We start from the raw sequence: 20,198 nt of genomic DNA, 5'->3' as shown, positions 1-20,198 counted from the left end.
ACTAACCGCTATATGATCACAGTGGCTGGTGGGAGAAGCACATGTTAAAGCCCTCTGTCATCTCAGCTGTGGCTTTCTGTGCACGGAGAGCCAGACACCTCAAGGTCTGCAGGTCTTGAGGGAAATGTGGAATGTCTGTACTTTAGAATTTGCAGGTGTTGTCCTGGGCCATCAAATGGAACAGTTGCAAACACTTTCTCGAGGCAGGCACCATGGCTTAGCTGGCTAAAGCACCTGCCTCCGAAATAGGAGATCCTGGGTTCAACTCCCAGTGTTGCCTTCGTGTATGGCTTTTGTCTCCTCTGCTCACATTTTCCTGTGTCTTCCTAGGAAACAGAAGAGACCTCCCTTGGTAGCCAAGTCATTGCTTGCTAAGGAAAAGGCTTTTTTGTAGAGAAGCATTGGAAAGAATCAAATCACAAGCCTGGAGTTGATGAAAAGGCTGCTGTGACTGGCATTAGCATGGTGGTTGCTTTGACTGCAATAGCTGCAACGTGAGAGTCTGCGCCACATGTCCTTGTGATTCACTGGGGATGTTCACACGCAGATGTCATGTCACCTTCCTTTAGATAGTCACTGATAAAAAATGGAGCAGTTGGGAGAAAAGTCCCAGAGAGTGGCACCGTGGCTAAGCTGGCTGACTCACCTGCCAGGTAAAGTGGAGGTTAGAGATGCAGCACCCAGTGGTGCCTTGCCAAATGTGTCTGCTCTTCCCAACTTTTGGTCAATCTTCTGAGGAAACAGAGAAGACTGCCTCTGCCTTGCAATGCAAATACTTCCAAAAGAAACCAGTCATTTTTTCTGAGCAGTGTTGGAAGGAGGCACCTAAGAAATGTGGAGACAAGGAAAAGGTCATCGTAACTCAACTTGCATCCATGGCTCTTGGGGCCACAACGCAGAGCACTAAGCACTGTATGACCACAGCAAAATCTAAACTTTACACCTTATTACACTAGGCAGTAGTTAGGTCAAGCATTTTTCTCACTCCACTGGATGTTACCCTCCTTAATACATAGAATTCCCCCCTTCATTTTCTCAGGATTCCTGCTGCTTCCAACATAGGTGGGGGAGGACAAAGGCAAAAACATGATGCCACAGTCTCCTATTTTATATCCTTAGTTCAAGTGTCTAGAAGACACTTGCCCAGACGTGTCCGGGTGGGCTCTGCTGAGTCACTAGGTTGGGGAATCCTCCTTGGTGTGGTCTTGTGCAACTGACTCATAGACTTGAGCAGTCCCCACAGTGTTGTGTTTGGGCATCTGTCATTGAATTGGAAATCCCTTAATTACAATTCCTCTGCTGATTCATGGTTGTTGAACTCCTCTCCTTGGCAGGGGTCACTAGCAAAATTATAGCATATTTCAGTAACAACCATACAGCAAAATGCATAACTTCATACACCCTCATGCTATACATATTTGGACAGAGTAACCGATTTCAGCAGATCATGACTTTTCATGTGATAACTGACATGGAATTGTTTGTATGACATATCACAGTCATATATGAATGATGAATATGTGAGCTACAGGGGGCTATTTTGAGGTACATCATGTCACAAAAGCCTCCAGAGACTGGTCTTTGGGAAGAGCTGGCTGAAGAGCCTTCTGAGTAACTGAGAGATCCTGGCTTGGCCAGCCAGTTTGTGCTTGTGAATTAAACTTGTCCGCTGGGCTCCCTTTTTTGTGTCTCTTTCACATAAACAGAGCAGAAGTTCTTGGCCAATCCTTGACAGTGCTTGTTCAAGACACAGAGAGCCTCTGTGCTGGGGCAGGGGTAAGGGTGCAGGAGGTGGTCGGAGGGGGGGTGCTTACCTCGGGCAGCACAGCTCCCAAAGTGACCGGCAGTCGGGATTTCCCCCAACAGTGCCCCACAGGGGCCCAGGGTCAGCTCCAGCACAGGCCACACAGGAAGGCTTAATGCTCGAGCTACAGCACATGCTGGGCAGGCTTGAGGCCAGGGTCCCCATGGCAGGAGTCCCCATGGCTTGAGGCCAGGGTCCCCATGGAGGGGCAGGATGGGCTTCCTGGATCCCATTTGCTCACAGCCAGGGCCCTGCCCCCACTCCCAAGTCGTCCATGGCACCCCCAGGTCAGGCAGAATGGAGCAGCAGTTTTCACTGCACCAAGTCCACTTATGGCTTACAGGCAACACCCAGAGCCACCACAGCCCACCATCTTGGCCAGAAAGGAGCCTACTCAGCCTCGTCATTGCTTATTTTCCTTCCCCCCAGAACCCCGCTTCTCCTGGGCTGCAAGGAGCCATCCCTGGGATGCCAACAGCCAGCCACAGGGGTCTATCTCCCAGCAGCCAACCGCACCTCCATGGTTTGGCCCTCAGAAGGGCAGGTGGGGGTTTCCTGGATCCCAGTTGCTCACAGCCAGCCCAGCCTCCACCTCTAAAACCATCAGTCATGCCCCCAGGTTGGCCATAAAGGAGCAGCCATTCTCCACTTGGACTCAGCTTTGCTTGTTTTCCTTTGACCCAGAACCCCCCTTCTTCTCCTGGGCTGCAGGTAGCCACTCCTGGGAAGCCAAGAGGCAGGCACAGGATTCTGCCTGCCAGCAGCCAACCACACCTCCCCAGGCTTTGCAGAATGAATGGTGGTGCTCTACTAACCCCACTTAGCCACAATGATGTGCTTAGTTTCTGCCCTGCCTTTCTCAGCTTGACTTTCCTCTTTTGCCCCATTCCTGCCTCACTTCCTCCTTTTGGAAGTCACGCAAAGAAGGCCAGCAGGAAGAGCCGGCGTCCACCTGCCAATCTCCAAGGGCAGAGGAGGCCAAGCCACAAGTCTCTGAAAGGTAACATGCCTAACTCCTCTAGGTTCTCCAGCCTGACACCAAGGTGCTTTCTCCACTGCTGTCAGCACCTTCTGTCATGCAGGGGTTGGAGTTATCCCAGGGACAGGCCAGTGGCAGAAGGAGGAGCACCTTCCTGAACAGCAAGGGGATCTGGGAAAAGGAAACCAGCATGTTTCTGCCTGGATTTGAATCAGGGACCTTTTGCGTGTTAGGCAAATGTGATAACCATTACACTACAAAAACTCCATCTGCTTGGCTGTTGCTCACCCTGCCACAGACCGATGGACAAACCTAGAGAAAGTGGTGGCAGCCCTTCAATAGGTCAGCTGGCAGAGCAGAGGACTGGAGCCGGCACTCAGAAAGTCGTCCTTACCTCGCCCGTGTGACTCCAGCTTGAGGGAGATCTTCTTTTTCTTCTCCTTGCTGACAAAGAGCAAGAGAAGAATGAAAGGTCAGGTGGGCCAACTCGGTGCAGAAGCCCATGCTGTCTTTTCCTGCTGCATAGCCTGAAATGAGGGACTCGTGGCAGTTAAAGGAACTGCTGCACCTTTCAGAAAACATCCCACCTGTGCACAAAGCTGGATAGAATAGCCTGCTAGTCTAGCACGCTCCCAACTGAACTACTTCAGCAGCTGCTAGGTTTCTTTTTGGCTCATTAAACCACATCTTCAGCCACTGATAGCCAATGAGAGAGCGACATCGCTTGCTATTTTAGCACTTGAAAATGCCATTGGCCAATCTTTGGATCTCTTTAATGCTGCGCTTCAGTTCATGGGGGAAAGGTGAGAGAAGCCACCTTTCAACTAAAGGCCTGGGGTTAACATCCTAACGCTGTCTCCTACTGTAACACTATTTAATCCTGGCCAGCCCTGTGCTGGTGACAGTTCCATTTCTAGATGTTAGTACGTTTCAGTTACCGTTAAAATTAAAAAGTTTCTATATGCTTAAAGAAAATGCATTTGTTTTATTTGCTTATATATGGCATGAATAAATACAGGTTTACAGAACCTAGCCTGCAAATTTAGCATCTTATATGACAGAGAAAATCATGCATCGAAATTGTACATCAAAATCATGTACTGAGCTACAAATGCAATGAAAAATAAGATACTTAAAATTTTAATATATGGGGGGGTGGGCTCCGAAGACACGTCTTGCCTAGGGTGCCACTTGGTCTAGGTCAGACCCTGCCAGGGAGAACAGGAATTAGTGTCACATGCCTATTTTCAGGCTGTAATCTGTGGGCACCCTGCTCTGCGGGAGGGATCATGGTAGCCCAGACTCAGGGCTGGAATAGGCCCTGATTGAAGGGGTGGCTGCATGGTTTACAGCGCTCTGATGTCTTAGACAATGTGTCTCTCCCAAAGCCTCAGATCTGCGTTCCCAGAAGGCTCCTGCGCTGCCTCTGCTCCTTTCACCTTCTACAGCAAGGAGCAGCAGCAAGGGTCAGGCATGAGCCATAGGCACTAGGTGGGAGGCAGAGGCTTCAGGAGCCCAGAGTGTTTGCCAGTCTGGGCATTTTGGCTGAGACCTCAGGGACACATTGTGAGGCAGAATCCCAGGCATCTGTATGAAAGGAGCATAGGGACTTAAGAGCAGCCAGACTGGGTCAGACTGGGTCCATTTTGCCCAGTGTCCTGTCTTCCCATAGCGGCCAAAGCCAGGTGCCCCAGAGGGAATGAACAGAACAGGTAATCATCAAGTGATCTATCCCCTGTTACCCATTCCCAGCAAACAGAGACTAGGGACACCTTCCCTGCTTTTTGCCGGCCGCTGCACATTGAGTGGATGTTTGCAGAGAACTATCCACAGTGACTCCAAGATCTCTCACTTGAGTTGCAATAGCTATTTTACATCCCATCGTTTTATATGTAGAGTTGAGATTGTGTTTGCCAATGTGCATCACCTTGCATTTATCAACATTGAATTTCATCTGCCATTTTGTTGCCCTTTCACCCAGTTTTGTGAAATCTCTTTTTAGCTCCTCACAGGCTGCTTCGCACTTAACTATCCTCTGTAGTTTGGGATCATCTGCAAAATTTGTCACCTCGCTGTTTAGCAGATCGTTTATCAATATGTTGAATAGTCCCAGTACAGACACCACTAGTTACCTGTTTGCATCCTGAAAACTGACCATTTAGTCCTACCCTTTGTTTCCTAGCTTTTAACCAGTTATTGATCCAGGTGAGGTCCTTCTAGAGGTGAAAGTAAGCCGGTCCGGTCCGGTATGGGGTACCGGCAAGAGCGGGTACGCTGTGCTAGCCCGGCCCAGCTTCCCCAAGCTGGTGATTTAAAGGACCCAGGGCTCCCTGCAGAGGCCAGAGCCCCGGGCCCTTTAAATCGCTGCCTGATCCCCCCTGCCGGAGCCCTGGGGAGCAAATCTCTGCCGTGGAACCCTGCTCTCTCCCGCGCCACGAACACAGAGCAGGGGCGACGGGAGCTTCCTTACAGTGTGTGGGGGGGCACTGTTGTCTGAACTGTGGTGCTCCCATGACACCCCTTCCCCAGGGACCCACATTCACACCACTCCTCCCCCGAGGCCACACCCACAGAACGCCTTTTCCCCCCAAGACTCCAGCCTTCCCCCCACTCCATCATTTGTCCTAACAGCCAGTAAAGAGTGGTGGGGCCATGGCCCTCTAACCCCCTGTTCCAGCACCCCTGACACAGAGCTAAGCAGGCAGCAGTGTGTGTGTGTCACAGAGGCTGCTGTGCTGAGCTGAGCCAGTGAGGGAAACAGTGGCTGATGTTGGGGCTGTCCCCTTCCCCCTGCCTCAGGACTGGTTGCTTGCAGCAGCTGTCTGAACTTAGAGACAGTGTGCCCACACAATCCCTCTCCCCACACACACAAACACACTCTCTACCCCACCAGGCACATTGCAGTTGAAAAGCAGCTGGCAATCTAGTAGGATTCCCATGGAACAATGTTATAGAGAAACCTGCATCATGTGATGCTGTACCAGCCCATGAGGCTTTGCAAACCCTTCCCAAAGCACCCGCAGCCAGTTGCACAGCTACCCACAATGCACTGCTCTCTACAATGCACTGCTCTCTGTGGCCATCCAAGAGTCTAGCCTGGATGTGCTCTGGTGACACCAGGGGCATAGTGTGGACATGCAACAGCTGTTTAATTGAAACACTTTAAAGCCACATTACCCAATAGTGTAGATATAGCTTGAGAGTGAGACAAGACCCAGCTTTGTTGAAACTGAAGAACCACAACTTCCTCCGTAGTTGGCAGGATTTGAACCTGTTCAGGGAGACCCCAATGGATTTCTAGCCCATCACCTTAACCGCTCAGCCACAACTACTTGCTTGAAATGTGTCTCTCACTACACTCCAGTTCTGTTCTCACTGAGTGATCAATTCCAATTGTTCCCTCAGACCAGCTTCCACAACACACACACTGCTGTGCCATTGTGTAAGTGTGTCCCTGGCTGAACTGCAAGAATTCCTGGGCATGGCCCAACATCTAAACAAGTACTTTGCCTCAGTTTTTAATAAGACTAGTGAGGAGTCTAGCGATGATGGAGGGATGATAAATGGGAATGTGGATATGGAAGTGGATATTACCGCAACTGAGGTAGAGGCCGTACGTGAACAGCTCAATGGGACAAAGTCGGAGGGCCCGGACAATCGCCATCCGAGGATATTAAAGGAACTGGCGCGTGAAATTGCGAGCCCGTTAGCGAGAATTTTTAAGCAATCGATAAACTCGGGGGTTGTGCCGTATGACTGGAGGATTGCTAATGTAGTTCCTATTTTTAAGAAAGGGAATAAAAGTGATCCGGGTAATTATAGGCCTGTTAGCTTGACGTCTGTAGCATGTAAGGTCTTGGAAAAAATTTTAAGGGAGAAAGTAGTTAAGGACATAGAGGTCAATGGTAATTGGGACGAATTGCAACACGGATTTACTAAAGGTAGATCGTGTCAAACCAATCTGATCTCCTTCTTTGAGAAGGTGACGGATTACTTAGATAAAGGAAATGCGGTAGATATAATTTACTTCGATTTCAGTAAGGCGTTTGACACGGTTCCGCATGGTGAACTGTTAGTTAAATTGGAAAAGATGGGGATGAATATGAAAGTTGTAAGGTGGATAAGGAACTGGTTAAAGGGGAGACTCCAGCGGGTCGTATTGAAAGGTGAACTGTCAGACTGGAAGGAGGTCACTAGTGGAGTCCCTCAAGGATCGGTTTTGGGACCGATCTTATTTAACATTTTTTATTAATGACCTTGGCACAAAGAGCGGGAATGTGCTAATAAAGTTTGCGGATGACACCAAGCTGGGGAGGTATTGCTAACACGGAGAAGGACAGGGATACTATTCAGGAAGATCTGAATCACCTTGTAAACTGGAGTAATAGAAATAGGATGAAATACAATAGTGAAAAGTGCAAGGTCATGCACTTAGGAATTAATAATAAGAATTTTAGATATACGTTGGGGGCGCATCAGTTGGAAGCGACAGAGGAGGAGAAGGACCTTGGGGTATTGGTTGATAGCAGGATGACTATGAGTCGCCAATGTGATACGGCTGTAAAAAAAGCAAATGCGATTTTGCGATGCATCAGGTGGGGTATTTCCAGCAAGGATAAGGAGGTGTTAGTACCGTTATATAAGGCGTTGGTGAGACCCCATCTGGAATACTGTGTGCAGTTCTGGTGTCCCATGTTCAAGAAGGATGAATTCAAACTGGAACAGGTTCAGAGACGGGCTACTAGGATGATCCGAGGAATGGAAAAATTGCCTTATGAAAGGAGACTCAAAGAGCTTGGCTTGTTTAGCCTGGCCAGAAGAAGGCTGCAGGGGGATATGCTTGCTCTATATAAATATATCAAGGGGGTTAACGTTAGGGAGGGAGAGGAATTATTTCAGTTTAGTACTAATGTAGGCACGAGGACGAATGGGTATAAACTGGATATTAGGAAGTTTAGACTTGAAATTAGACGAAGGTTTCTAACCATTAGGGGAGTGAAGTTCTGGAACAGCCTTCCGAGGGAAGTAGTGGGGGCAAAAGACTTTTCTGGCTTTAAGACAAAGCTTGATAAGTATATGGAGGGGATGTTATGATAGGATCGTTAATTTGGGCAATTGATCTTGGATTACCACCAGATAGGTCTGCTCAATGGTTTGCGGGGAGATGTTGGATGGGATGGGAACTGAGTTACTGCAGAGAATTCCTTCTTGGGTGCTGGCTGGTGAGTCTTGCCCACATGCTCAGGGTTTTGCTGATCGCCATATTTGGGGTCGGGAAGGAATTTTCCTCCAGGGCAGATGGGCAGGGGCCCTGGAGGTTTTTTGCCTTCCCCTGCAGCATGGGGCATGGGTCGCTTGCTGGTGGATTCTCTGCAGCTTGAGGTCTTCAAACCAATTTTGAGGATTTCAATAACTCAGTCCTGGGTTAGGGGTTGTTATAAAATTGGATGGGTGGGGTTCGGTGGCCGGCCTTGTGCAGGAGGTCAGACTAGATGATCATATTGGTCCCTTCTGACCTATGAGTCTATGAGTCTATGAGGAGAGTGTGTTTGTGGTCAATGATGTTCCTGTAGATTGTTGTCCATTTCCTGCCTTGATCATTCAGACAGTTCCTTTACCATCATATCCCCAGCACATCAGGGATTGCAATAGCAGGGGGCAGGTTTTCTCTGGGGCACTGAGCTTTGCCAGGGGGTTGGTGGTTCCTTTCCTTCCTCACCCTGGAGTAAACTCAGCTTTTTATTCCATCCTTGATGTTTCAAGGAATAACAAGAGATGACCAAGGAAAGAGGTGGACAGGGCGGGTCTCAGGTGAGGGGCAGAGAGGTGCAAGTGGTGGGCAGGGCCAGTCTTATGGGTGGGGCAAAGAGGTGTGGGTGGTGGACAGGGCAGGTCAGGGGAGGGGATAGAGAGGTGTGAGTGCTGGGCAGGGTGAGTCTCAGGGGAAGGGCAGAGAGGTGGGGGCAGCAGGCAGACCTTGGGGGCGGGGGTGGAGAGACACAAGGAGGCCTTCTGGGAGGAGAGGAGCAAGCAAAAGGTGGACCAGCAGGCCTCAGCCAAAGAGAAAGAGCAGGAGTGGGAAGTGGCCAAATGGGAGTGAGAGCAGAGCACAGGTGGGGCTTCAGAGGGAGGAGAATGAGTCAAGGGGGTGGAGTGGACAGAACTGCCCAGAGGATTCAGGGGGCCTGAGGCAAAACAATTTTGGGTGCCCCTTCCATAAAAAAAAGTTGCAATACTATAGAATACTATATTCTCATGGGATCCCTGCAGGGCCTGGGGTAAATTGCCCCACTTGCCCCCCCCCGGGTGACCGTGCCCTCAGCCTCTCCTCGTAAGTCCACTGACCCCTAATCATTTTTGTTGCCCTCCCCTAGACTCTCTCCAATTTGTTTCTGTAGTGGGAGGGCAAAAACTGGACACAATGCTCCAGATGTGGCCTCACCAGTGCTGAAGAGAGGGGAATAATCACTTCTCTCGATCTGCTGGAAATGCTCCTACTAATCCAGCCCAATACGACCAGTTACCCATATTGAATGCAGACCCAGCAATATTTGATAAATTGGTTACTGTCCATTCAGGAGGTTCTTTCCTACCTATTCATAAAGAATGAAGATGCTCTAAGCAGAGGGGAGAGAGCTGTCCCGTCCGTGTAGTTAATCCATCTCCCCGAGAGGTGGTAGCTATGTCACTGGGGGAAGCTATGTGGGTGGGTGTGCAAGCTGTGGTGTCTCCATATATCTATAAGTTTAATCAAACCCCATTTTTAAAAGCACTGTGGTCTGGGAAGAGTAAAGGAGATCTCTGAGGCAGGGCCTGTCCTTCAAAATCTTTAAGATCACCGATTTACCTCCACAGCAGCCATGGGGGTGTAACTCAGTAGTAGAGTATTTGACTGAAAATCAAAGGGGTCTTGGTTCAAGTCCCTTTGCCACCTTACAAACTTCTTCTTTCAACAAAAATAATTTCATTTCCATTATGTTGAGGAGTTCCACTGAATAGGGATCCCTGAAATGAATGGAAACACTCAATATTTTCCTGTGCAAATGCATGAAAACCTAGCAAACATGTGACTCCACTGAAATCAGTTCCAATCCTCTAAAGGATTAAAGAATCCTTACTGAGGTTGCAGGAAAAAACCATCCCAATGTGTAGAAAGAATAGTATATATGGCAGGTGACCAGCTTGGCTTAACAGTGAAATCCTTGCAAAAAAGAAGCTTCCAAGAAGTGGAAGATTGGACAAATGACCAGGGAGGAGTATAAAAATATTGCTCAGGCATCCAGGAGTGAAATCAGGAAGGCCAAATCACACTCGGAGTTGCAGCTAGCAAGAGATGTTAAGAGTAACAAGAAGGCTTTCTTCAGGTATGTTAGTAACATGAAGAAAGTCAAGGAAAGTGTGGGCCCCTTACTGAATGAGGGAGGTAACTTAGTGGACAGAGGATGTGGAAAAAGCTAATGTACTCAATGCTTTTTTTGCCTCTGTCTTCACAAACAAGGTCAGCTCCCAGACTGCTGCACTGGGCAGCACAGCATGGGGAGAAGGTGACCAGCCCTCTGTGGAGAAAGAAGTGGTTCGGGACTATTTAGAAAAACTGGAGATGAGCACATGTCCACGGGGCCGGATGCGCTGCATCCGAGGGTGCTAAAGGAGTTGGCGGATGTGATTGCAGAGCCATTGGCCATTATCTTTGAAAACTCATGGTGATCAGGGGTGGTCCCGGATGACTGGAAAAAGGCTACTGTAGTGCCCATCTATAAAAAGGGAAGAAGGAGGATCCAGGGAACTACAGACCAGTCAGTCTCACCTCAGACCCTGGAAAAATCATGGAGCAGGTCCTCAAGGAATCAATTCTGAAGCACTTAGGGGAGAGGAAAGTGATCATGAACAGTCAGCATGGATTCACCAAGGGCAAGTCATGCCTGACTAACCCTAATTACCTTCTATGAGGAGATAACTGGCTCTGTGGATGAGGGGAAAGCAGTGCATGTGCTATTCCTTGACTTTAGCAAAGCTTTTGATATGGTCTCCCATAGTATTCTTGCCAGCAAGTTAAAGAAGTGTGGGCTGGATGAATGGACTGTAAGGTGGATAGAAAGCTGGCTAGATCGTCAGGCTCAATGGGTAGTGATCAACGGCTCCATGTCTAGTTGGCAGCCGGTTTCAAGCGCAGTGCCCCAAGGGTCGGTCCTGGGGCTGATTTTGTTCAATATCTTCATTGATGATCTGGAGGATGGTGTGGATTGCACCCTCAACAAGTTTGCAGATGACCCTAAACTGGGAGGAGTGGTAGATACACTGGAGGGTAGGGATAGGATACAGAGGGACCTAGACAAATTAGAGAACTGGGCCAAAAGAAACCTGATGAGGTTCAACAAGGACAAGTGCTGAGTCCTGCACTTAGGACGGAAGAATCCCATTCACTGTTACAGACTAGGGACCAAATGGCTAGGAAGGAGTTCTGCAGAAAAGGACCTAGGGGTTACACTAGACGAGAAGCTGGCTATGAGTCAACAGTGTGCCCTTGTTGCCAAGAAGGCTAACGGCATTCTGGGCTGTATAAGTAGGGGCATTGCCAGCAGATCGAGGGATGTGATCATTCCTCTCTATTCGGCATTGGTGAAGCCTCATCTGGTGTACTGTGTCCAGTTTGGGGCCCGACACTACAAGAAGGATGTGGAAAAATTGGAAACAGTCCAGCAGAGGGCAACAAAAATGATCAGGGGTCTGAAGCGCATGACTAATGAGGAAAGGCTAAGGGAACTGGGCTTGTTTAGTCTGAAGAAGAGAAGACTGAAGGGGGATTTGATAGCTGCTTTTAAGTACCTGAAAGGGGGTTCCAAAGAGGATGGACCTAGACTGTTCTCATTGGTAGCAGATGAGAGAACAAGGAGTAAGGGTCTCAAGTTGCAGTGGGGGAGGTTTAGGCTGGATATTAGGAAAAAACTTTTTCACTAGGAGGGTGGTGAAGCACTGGAATGGGATGGCTAGGGAGGTGGTGGAATCTCCTTCCTTAGAGGTTTTTAAGGGCAGGCTTGACAAAGCCCTGGCTGGGATGATTTAGTTGGGGATTGGTCCTGCTTTGAGCAGTGGATTGGACTAGATGACTTCCTGAGGTCCCTTCCAACCCTAATATTCTATGATTATATGATTAGATGCTCTAATGGTTTCTTCTGGCCATAAAGTCGACTAATTTCTGAAAAACGGAGCGTAGCATTGGGAGCAGCAGCTGATGTTTTACTGTCTAGCCGGCTTGCTGCCTAGAACGAACACTCCTTGAGTGGGGTGATCCACAGGGAGTAGCTCAAACCTCCAAAGTGCCTGGCTTGGGGTAGGACATTAGCACAGCAAGGGAGGGGTGTGGCAGTGACATCACAAAGGCCTTTTGCAGGACCTCAGACTATTGGTCAAAGGTGGTGGGGAGGTGGTGACCTCACAGAGAGATGCTGACATCAGCCAGGCAGGACAGGGGCGAGGGGCCAGGGAAACCTCAGAGACCCCTGTGGCTTTGCGTCAGCAAGTCTCCTTCTCCAGGTCTCTCCTTGAGGACTGATAAAGTATTCGGGTTCACAGATGTGAGCACCAGGAGGAACCTCTTTCGAGTTTTCTCCTTCCCTTGTAGTGATTTTACTAGAAAACAGCCGTCCCTGTTTAGAAGGTAAGAGCCTCCTGGAGGTTTGAAACCTGTTCAGTCTGATCCATCTGGTGAGAGTTGAATTCTAGACATGGAAAACCCGAGCTTAAGGAGGCAGAATTTTATTGCGCACCTGGGATTTTGTCCCTTAGAATCAGTGCGGACATAAGGGTTTGTCCTTTTTGTTTCAGCTTTTCCTCCATCCATCCTTCCCTCCTTTCTCTTCTTCTCTTGCTTCTTATCTCCTTTTTCCTATTCCCCTCTCAACACCAGGAGGTGTGCTTCTGTGTGTGTGTGTGTGTTGCGGGGGAGTGCTCTGCAGCTCCCACTGTGAGAGATCCACCCAAAAATGTGGGACTGAAATAGTGCTTGGGCAGTGATCCCCAGCAGTCACCTGGGCCATCTTTTGGGCTCTCTGGTAAGAATCCTCAGCCTCCCATCCTCAGTCTCTATCCTGATTGGCTGAGCAGGGGGTTATTGACAGGGAGGAGACTCAGGTCCATGTTGTTCTCTTTTAAGAACAAGGAAATAAGTCAGAACCAGTTCTATGTTTGACATATTTTGTGGCTTCTCTGCATTAATTGTCTCTGAGCAGTTGATGATTCTCTCTAACATTGCAGTTCTCCTCAAATACTTGCTGAATAATTACTGTGCACTGTTGTTGGTCTGGAGCTCATCTGAGAGCACATTATTCAGGTCATTCAATGTCTGAAATTCAAGATTCGATGGTTGGTTTGAAAATCAGGGCTCTTGGGTCCTATTCCCAACTCTGCCACTGCCTGGCTGTGTGACCTAAGACAAGTCCGTTCTCCTTTCTCAGCCTTAGGTTCTCCCTCTTTCAAGTAGGGATAATAATGATCCACTCTTACCTACCTCATGGTGGGTGGAGGATGGGGATCCATTGGAGAGTGTCACTAAGAGTAGTGCATAATATGAGGTGTCCCATCACGTTTACTCAGAGCAGATTATGACATAATAGATTAGCTGAAACAGTCTTTTTTATTTGTATTTTTTTATTTTGGAATTGTTAAGAGCAGCAATGACTTAGCTCAGACTGAAGCATCTTATCTAATTTTCAAGATCTAAGTGTCTCCTCCTTGTGTGTGATGACACAATTTAACACACTGTGACAAACAGGAGATGCTTTTGTTTTGCAACAAAATATTTTTGCAAAGAACTTCCATCTCACTTGTTATGATTCTGAGAAACAAACTGGTTTAGTCTGAATGGGATATTTGGACAGAAACGGTTGGAATGAAATTTTCCCACCATCTCAATTCCTGAGCTCTATCCCTGCCTCTGGGGGGATTTCTTGTCTGTTAGAACAGGAGTCTGACTGGCGGCTTCTCTTTCTGGCTCTGCCACCGCCTTGCTGTGTAGGCCCTTGGGTAGGTCACCTCCCTTCTCTGTACCTCAGGCTCCTCCCATTTGTCCAATGGGAACAGGGACAGTTCTCGAATTCTGGGCAGTTGTGAGCCTGAGTGAGAAAAGGGCTGTTGAAGCCCTCTGTGAAGAAGAAAGGGGAGTTTCACGGTGTTTTTGCACCAAGGAATTCTAAAGTTTGCTAAAGTGTCTAGTCTGTGGAAACAAGAAATGGTCGGGGCCAAACAGTGCAGACACACTGAGGATGACTGGGTGCGGCAGCTGCGGCATGTACATGGTCCTAGAGGGAGCACCTGAAAGGAGTTTCATCTGCATGAAGTGTCGTCTGATAGAGCTGCTGGAGGAAAAGGTAAGGGGACTGGAGATGCAAGTGGAAACTCTGGCTGAGTTTAGAAGGGGATTTGAGCAGATGATGGAACACAGACATGATGAGGCACAGGGGACAAGCTCAGGCGAGCGGACAAAAGCAGGACCTAAGGACTCTGAGGAGGGACTGCTGGGTGAGGAAAGTGGACGGTGGAAGCATGTCACTAGGAGAACCAGACAGAGGATAAGACGGGCCAGCGATGGACAAATAGAACTCAGGAATAGGTTTGTTGAGTTGGGAAATGAAGATGGAACACAGCGGGCTGCTGAAGGAGTAACGGCAAGGAAGAAGAGGCAAGCAGCTAGTCCTGCAGATGGAGGGGAGCAGTCAGTGGAGGCAACATCAAGTACGAGCCCTAGGAGGATTGTGAGGTCAAATACAAATCAGGAGGAATCACGGCCAGCTGCTGTGGGGGATAGACCGGAGAATCGCATTGTCACCAGGAAAAGGCAAGTCTACGTGATTGGAGACTCTCTACTGAGAAGAGTAGACAGGCCTGTAACTAGACCGGATCGGGAGAACAGAAGAGTGTGCTGTCTGCCGGGGGCTAAGATACAGGATGTGGACTTGAGCCTGAATACGATCTTAGCGGGAGCGGGAAAAAATCCGTTGATTATCCTTCATGTGGGAACGAACGATACAGCTAGTTACTCACTGGACTGTATCAAGGAGGACTATTTCAGACTGGGGAAGAGGCTTAAAGACATCGAGGCTCAGGTGATCTTCAGTGGGATTCTGCCGGTTCCTAGAGCAGGGCGACGAAGGAGGGACAAGATTATGGCGATCAACAGATGGCTCAGGGAGTGGTGTTATAAGGAGGGCTTTGGGATGTACGGTCACTGGGACGCATTTACGGATAGACAACTGTTTGCTCAGGATGGACTTCATCTCAGCAAGGAGGGAAATAGGATTCTAGGATGGAGGCTCGCCGACCTCATCAAGAGGGCTTTAAACTAGAAAGTTGGGGGAGATGGTTGGGAAATGTTCGGGAGATCTCCACGCCAGAACATAACCTGGAGAGGGAAGTAAACAAAGTGAGCGGGGATACCCTTGCGGCCCCAAGATTTGATCCAAGGAGGAATAGTGGAGTAGAAACCAGAGTAACGGGTGATGCTGGTGGCAGACAGTTTGTGCACGACGGGGGAAAGAATGTCACTGACGCCAAACGCCGAAAATTAAAAGGTTTGTACACTAATGCGAGGAGCCTAGGTAACAAGATGGAGGAACTGGAGTTACTCGTGCAGGAAGTGAAGCCGGATATTATAGGGATTACCGAAACCTGGTGGAATAGTACTCATGACTGGAGCACGGGTATTGAAGGCTATGTGCTGTTCAGAAAAGACAGGAAGAAAGGCAAAGGTGGGGGAGTAGCCTTGTACATCAATGATGAAATTAAATGTAGCGAAATAAGATGCGATGGAATGGATAAGACGGAGTCCGTCTGGGCAAAAATCACGCTGGGTAAAAAAGCAACTAGAGCTTCCCCTGAGATAGTGCTTGGGGTGTGCTACAGACCGCCGGGATCGGATTGGGATATGGATAGAGACCTCTTTAATGTCTTTAATGAAGTAAACACAAAGGGGAAATGTGTGATTATGGGGGACTTCAACTTCCCGGATATAGACTGGAGGACGAGTACTTGCACAAATAATAGGGGTCAGATTTTTCTGGATGTGATAGCGGATGGATTTCTTCATCAAGTAGTTGAAGCACCTACGAGAGGGGATGCCATTTTAGACTTGGTGTTGGTGAGCAGTGAGGACCTCGTAGAAGAAATGGTGGTAGGGGACTACCTTGGTTCGAGTGATCATGAGCTGATTCAGTTCAAACTAGATGGAAGGATAAACAAATGTAGATCTGCGATTAGGGTTTTCGACTTCTCGAGGGCTAATTTTAAAGAGTTAAGGAAATTAGTTAGGGAAGTGGATTGGACGGAGGAATTAGTGGATTTAAATGTGGAGGAGGCCTGGAATTACTTTAAGTCACAGCTGCGGAGACTGTCGGAAGCCTGCATCCCGAGAAAGGGGAAAAGAACCATGGGCAGGAGTTGCAGGCCAAACTGGATGAGCAAGCAACTCAGAGAGGGGATTAGACAAAAGCAGAAAGCTTACAGGGAGTGGAAGGAAGGCAGGATCAGTAAAGAAAGCTACCTTGCTGAGGTCAGAACATGTAGGGATAAAGTGAGGAAGGCTAAAAGCCGCATTGAACTGGAACTTGCAAAGGGAATCAAAACCAATAGTAAAAGGTTCTACAGCCACATAAATAAGAAGAAAACAAAGAAAGAAGAAGTGGGGCCGCTATACACTGAGGATGGAATGGAGGTTAAGGATAACCTAGGCATGGCCCAACATCTAAACAAGTACTTTGCCTCGGTTTTTAATAAGACTAGTGAGGAACCTTGCGATGATGGAGGGATGATAAACGGGAATGTGGATATGGAAGTGGATATTACTGCAACTGAGGTAGAGGCCGTACTTGAACAGCTCGATGGGTTGAAGTCGGAGGGCCCGGACAATCTCCACCCGAGGATATTAAAGGAACTGGCGCGTGAAATTGCGAGCCCGTTAGCGAGAATTTTTAAGCAATCGATAATCTCGGGTGTTGTGCCGTATGACTGGAGGATTGCTAATGTAGTTCCTATTTTTAAGAAAGGGAAAAAGAGTGATCTGGGTAATTATAGGCCTGTTAGCTTGACGTCTGTAGTATGTAAGGTCTTGGAAAAAATTTTAAGGGAGAAAGTAGTTAAGGACATAGAGGTCAATGGTAATTGGGACGAATAGCAACACGGATTTACTAAAGGTAGATCGTGCCAAACCAATCTGATCTCCTTCTTTGAGAAGGTGACGGATTACTTAGATAAAGGAAATGCGGTAGATATAATTTACCTAGATTTCAGTAAGGCGTTCGACACGGTTCCGCACGGGGAGCTGTTAGTTAAATTGGAAAAGCTGGGAGTGAATATGAAAGTTGTAAGGTGGATAAGGAACTGGTTAAAGGGGAGACTCCAGAGGGTCGTATTGAAAGGTGAACTGTCGGACTGGAAGGAGGTCACCAGTGGAGTCCCTCAAGGATCGGTTTTGGGACCGATCTTATTTAACCTTTTTATTACTGACCTTGGCACAAAGAGCGGGAATGTGCTAATAAAGTTCGCGGATGACACGAAGCTGGGGGGTATTGCTAACACGGAGAAGGACAGGGATACTATTCAAGAAGATCTGAACCACCTTGTAAACTGGAGTAATAGAAATAGGATGAAATACAATAGTGAAAAGTGCAAGGTCATGCATTTAGGAATTAATAATAAGAATTTTGGATATACGTTGGGGGCGCATCAGTTGGAAGCGACGGAGGAAGAGAAGGACCTTGGGGTACTGGTTGATAGCAGGATGACTATGAGTCGCCAATGTGATACGGCTGTTAAAAAAGCAAATGCGATTTTGGGATGCATCAGGCGGGGTATTTCCTGCAAGGATAAGGAGGTGTTAGTACCGTTGTATACGGCGTTGGTGAGACCCCATCTGGAATACTGTGTGCAGTTCTGGTGTCCCATGTTCAAGAAGGATGAATTCAAACTGGAACAGGTTCAGAGACGGGCTACGAGGATGATCCGAGGAATGGAAAAACTGCCTTATGAAAGGAGACTCAAAGAGCTTGGCTTGTTTAGCCTGGCCAAAAGAAGGCTGAGGGGGGATATGCTCGCCCTATATAAATATATCAAGGGGGTTAACGTTAGGGAGGGAGAGGAATTATTTAAGTTTAGTACTAATGTAGCCACGAGGACGAATGGGTATAAACTGGATATTAGGAAGTTTAGACTTGAAATTAGACGAAGGTTTCTGACCATTAGGGGAGTGAAGTTCTGGAATAGCCTTCCGAGGGAAGTAGTAGGGGCAAAAGACTTTCCTGGCTTTAAGACAAAGCTTGATAAGTATATGGAGGGGATGTTATGATAGGATCGTTAATTTGGGCAATTGATCTTGAATTACCACCAGACAGGTCTGCTCAATGGTCTGCGGGGTGATGTTGCATGCGATGGGTACTGAGTTGCTGCGGAGAACTCCTTCTTGGGTGCTGGCTGGTGACTCTTGCCCACATGCTCAGGGTTTAGCTGATCGCCATATTTGGGGTCGGGAAGGAATTTTCCTCCAGGGCGGATTGGCAGGTGCCCTGGAGGTTTTTCGCCTTCCCCTGCAGCGTGGGGCACGGGTCGCTTGCTGGTGGTGTCTCTGCAGCTTGAGGTCTTCAAACCATTTTTGAGGATTTCAATAACTCGGTCCTGGGATAGGGGTTGTACAAAATTGGATGGGTGGGGTTCTGTGGCCTGCCTTGTGCAGGAGGTCAGACTAGATGATCAGATTGGTCCCTTCTGACCTATGAGTCTATGAGTCTATGAGTCAAACTTATTAACCACTGCCTTTTTAAAGCCCATTCAAAGATGTGAGTCCCTATCGTTTAGGTACCTGGGGTTCTTTGCCAGCAGGAGAGAAGAGGTTCCTGCCTCCGTTTTTGTGGCCTTAACAAACCAGGTGTTGTGCCCCAGTTCTTGTCTGAGACCCCTGAAAAAGAACATCTTCCCATCCATGAACAAGACAGGACCTATCTTTCAAAGGGGAACAAAAAGACCTCTGGGACTTACAGACTAGCTAGCCTGACTGCCATAGCTGGAGAGATCCTGCAATACATTCTTAAACACTCAGTTTGTCAGCAGCACCTACAGGATGATTTGGTTCTTATGACTAGTGAGCGTGGAATTGTCAAGAACAAATCATTCCAAACCAATCCTCTTTCCTTCTTTGGCAGGGTTCTGGGCCTGGTAGAGGTGAGTAAACAATAGATGGGATCTAGCTTGGTGTTACTAAGGCTTTTGACACAGTCCCGTAGGACATTCTCAGAAGCAATCGAGGGAAATGTAGTCCAGCTGCAATCAGTGTAATGTGGGTGCAGAGCTGGTTGAAAGCCAAGACTCCAGGAGCCCTTCTCCATGTTTAGCTGCCCAACGGGGAGGGTGAACCTAGTGGGTCTGGCAGGGATCAGTCCGGTGTCAGGTACTATTCTATATTTTCATGAATGATTTGGAAAATGGAGTGGCAGAGCATGCTCCTAAAGTTTACAACTGACACCAAGCACTTTGGAGCACAGGATTGAAATTCAAAACACCCTTAACAAATTGGAGACTTGGTCTTCTTGAGCCAAACTCCATGGTTAGGGCTCTCTCTCTACACTGGGCTGAAGTGAAACCCCAGAGCCAAGCACTCCTCCTGGGCAGTGAGCTCCGACCTTGATTGGTCAGATGCTGCTTAGCACTGTCAGAGCAGCTTTTGCTGGGGGATTCTCCCAGCACTTTCCAATAGCGGGAAAGTATGAAATCCCCATTTGACTGCTGGGGACAGAGCCCGAGAGTGGGGAGCAACTTGCCCAAAGTCCCCAGGAAAAGGAAAACAACCAGCAGAGGAACCAATAGGAAACCCAGCAATGGAACTCAGGAGTCCTGGGGGTGTGCTATGGTGACCAGATGTCCCAATTTTATAGGGACAGTCCGAATTTTGGGGTCTTTTTCTTATCTAGGATCCTATTACCCCCCATGCCGTCCCGATTTTTCACACTTGCTGTCTGGTCACCCTAGGGTGTGCACATGTGTGGGTCCCAGCTGCTCCCTGCCCCCCTCATTGAAGCAGATGTGCAGGGTTACTGCCCTGGGAAGTGCAGGGCACCAGTGGATGTGGGGTTGGCTGGAGGTAGGGTCTGGCTTCAGGCAGGGCAAGGGCTGCGGGGCTGGCTGGCTTCAGGCAGGGGGGTGCATCAGGGGTTGGCTGGAGACAGGGCAGGGAGGATGCGGCTGGTGCAGGCAAAGCAGAAGGTGCAGGGCTGGCTGGAGACAGAGGCTGACTGCCGGCAGGGCAGGGCAGGGCAGGGGGTGCAGGGCTGGCTGCAGGCAGGGCGTGGGGCAGGGCCAGTGCAAGGAAGTTTCATGCCCTAGGCGAAACTTCCACCTTGCACCCTCCCCCCCACCGCACCCCTGCCCTGAGGCGCC

At 48.6% G+C, this 20,198-nt stretch overlaps 1 non-coding gene across 1 annotated transcript; it reads right to left on the bottom strand.

Moving 5' to 3' along the window:
* Positions 1–6,033: 6,033 nt before the first annotated feature.
* TRNAS-AGA (transfer RNA serine (anticodon AGA)) lies at positions 6,034–6,115 on the bottom strand. The gene has a single exon. It is a non-coding gene; the product is annotated as a tRNA-Ser (tRNA).
* Positions 6,116–20,198: the final 14,083 nt, after the last annotated feature.

This window comes from Gopherus flavomarginatus, chromosome 3 (assembly GCF_025201925.1).
Source record: "Gopherus flavomarginatus isolate rGopFla2 chromosome 3, rGopFla2.mat.asm, whole genome shotgun sequence".
In the NCBI taxonomy this organism is placed as follows: Eukaryota; Metazoa; Chordata; order Testudines; family Testudinidae; genus Gopherus; species Gopherus flavomarginatus.
This window is presented reverse-complemented; position numbering and strand designations above follow the sequence as displayed.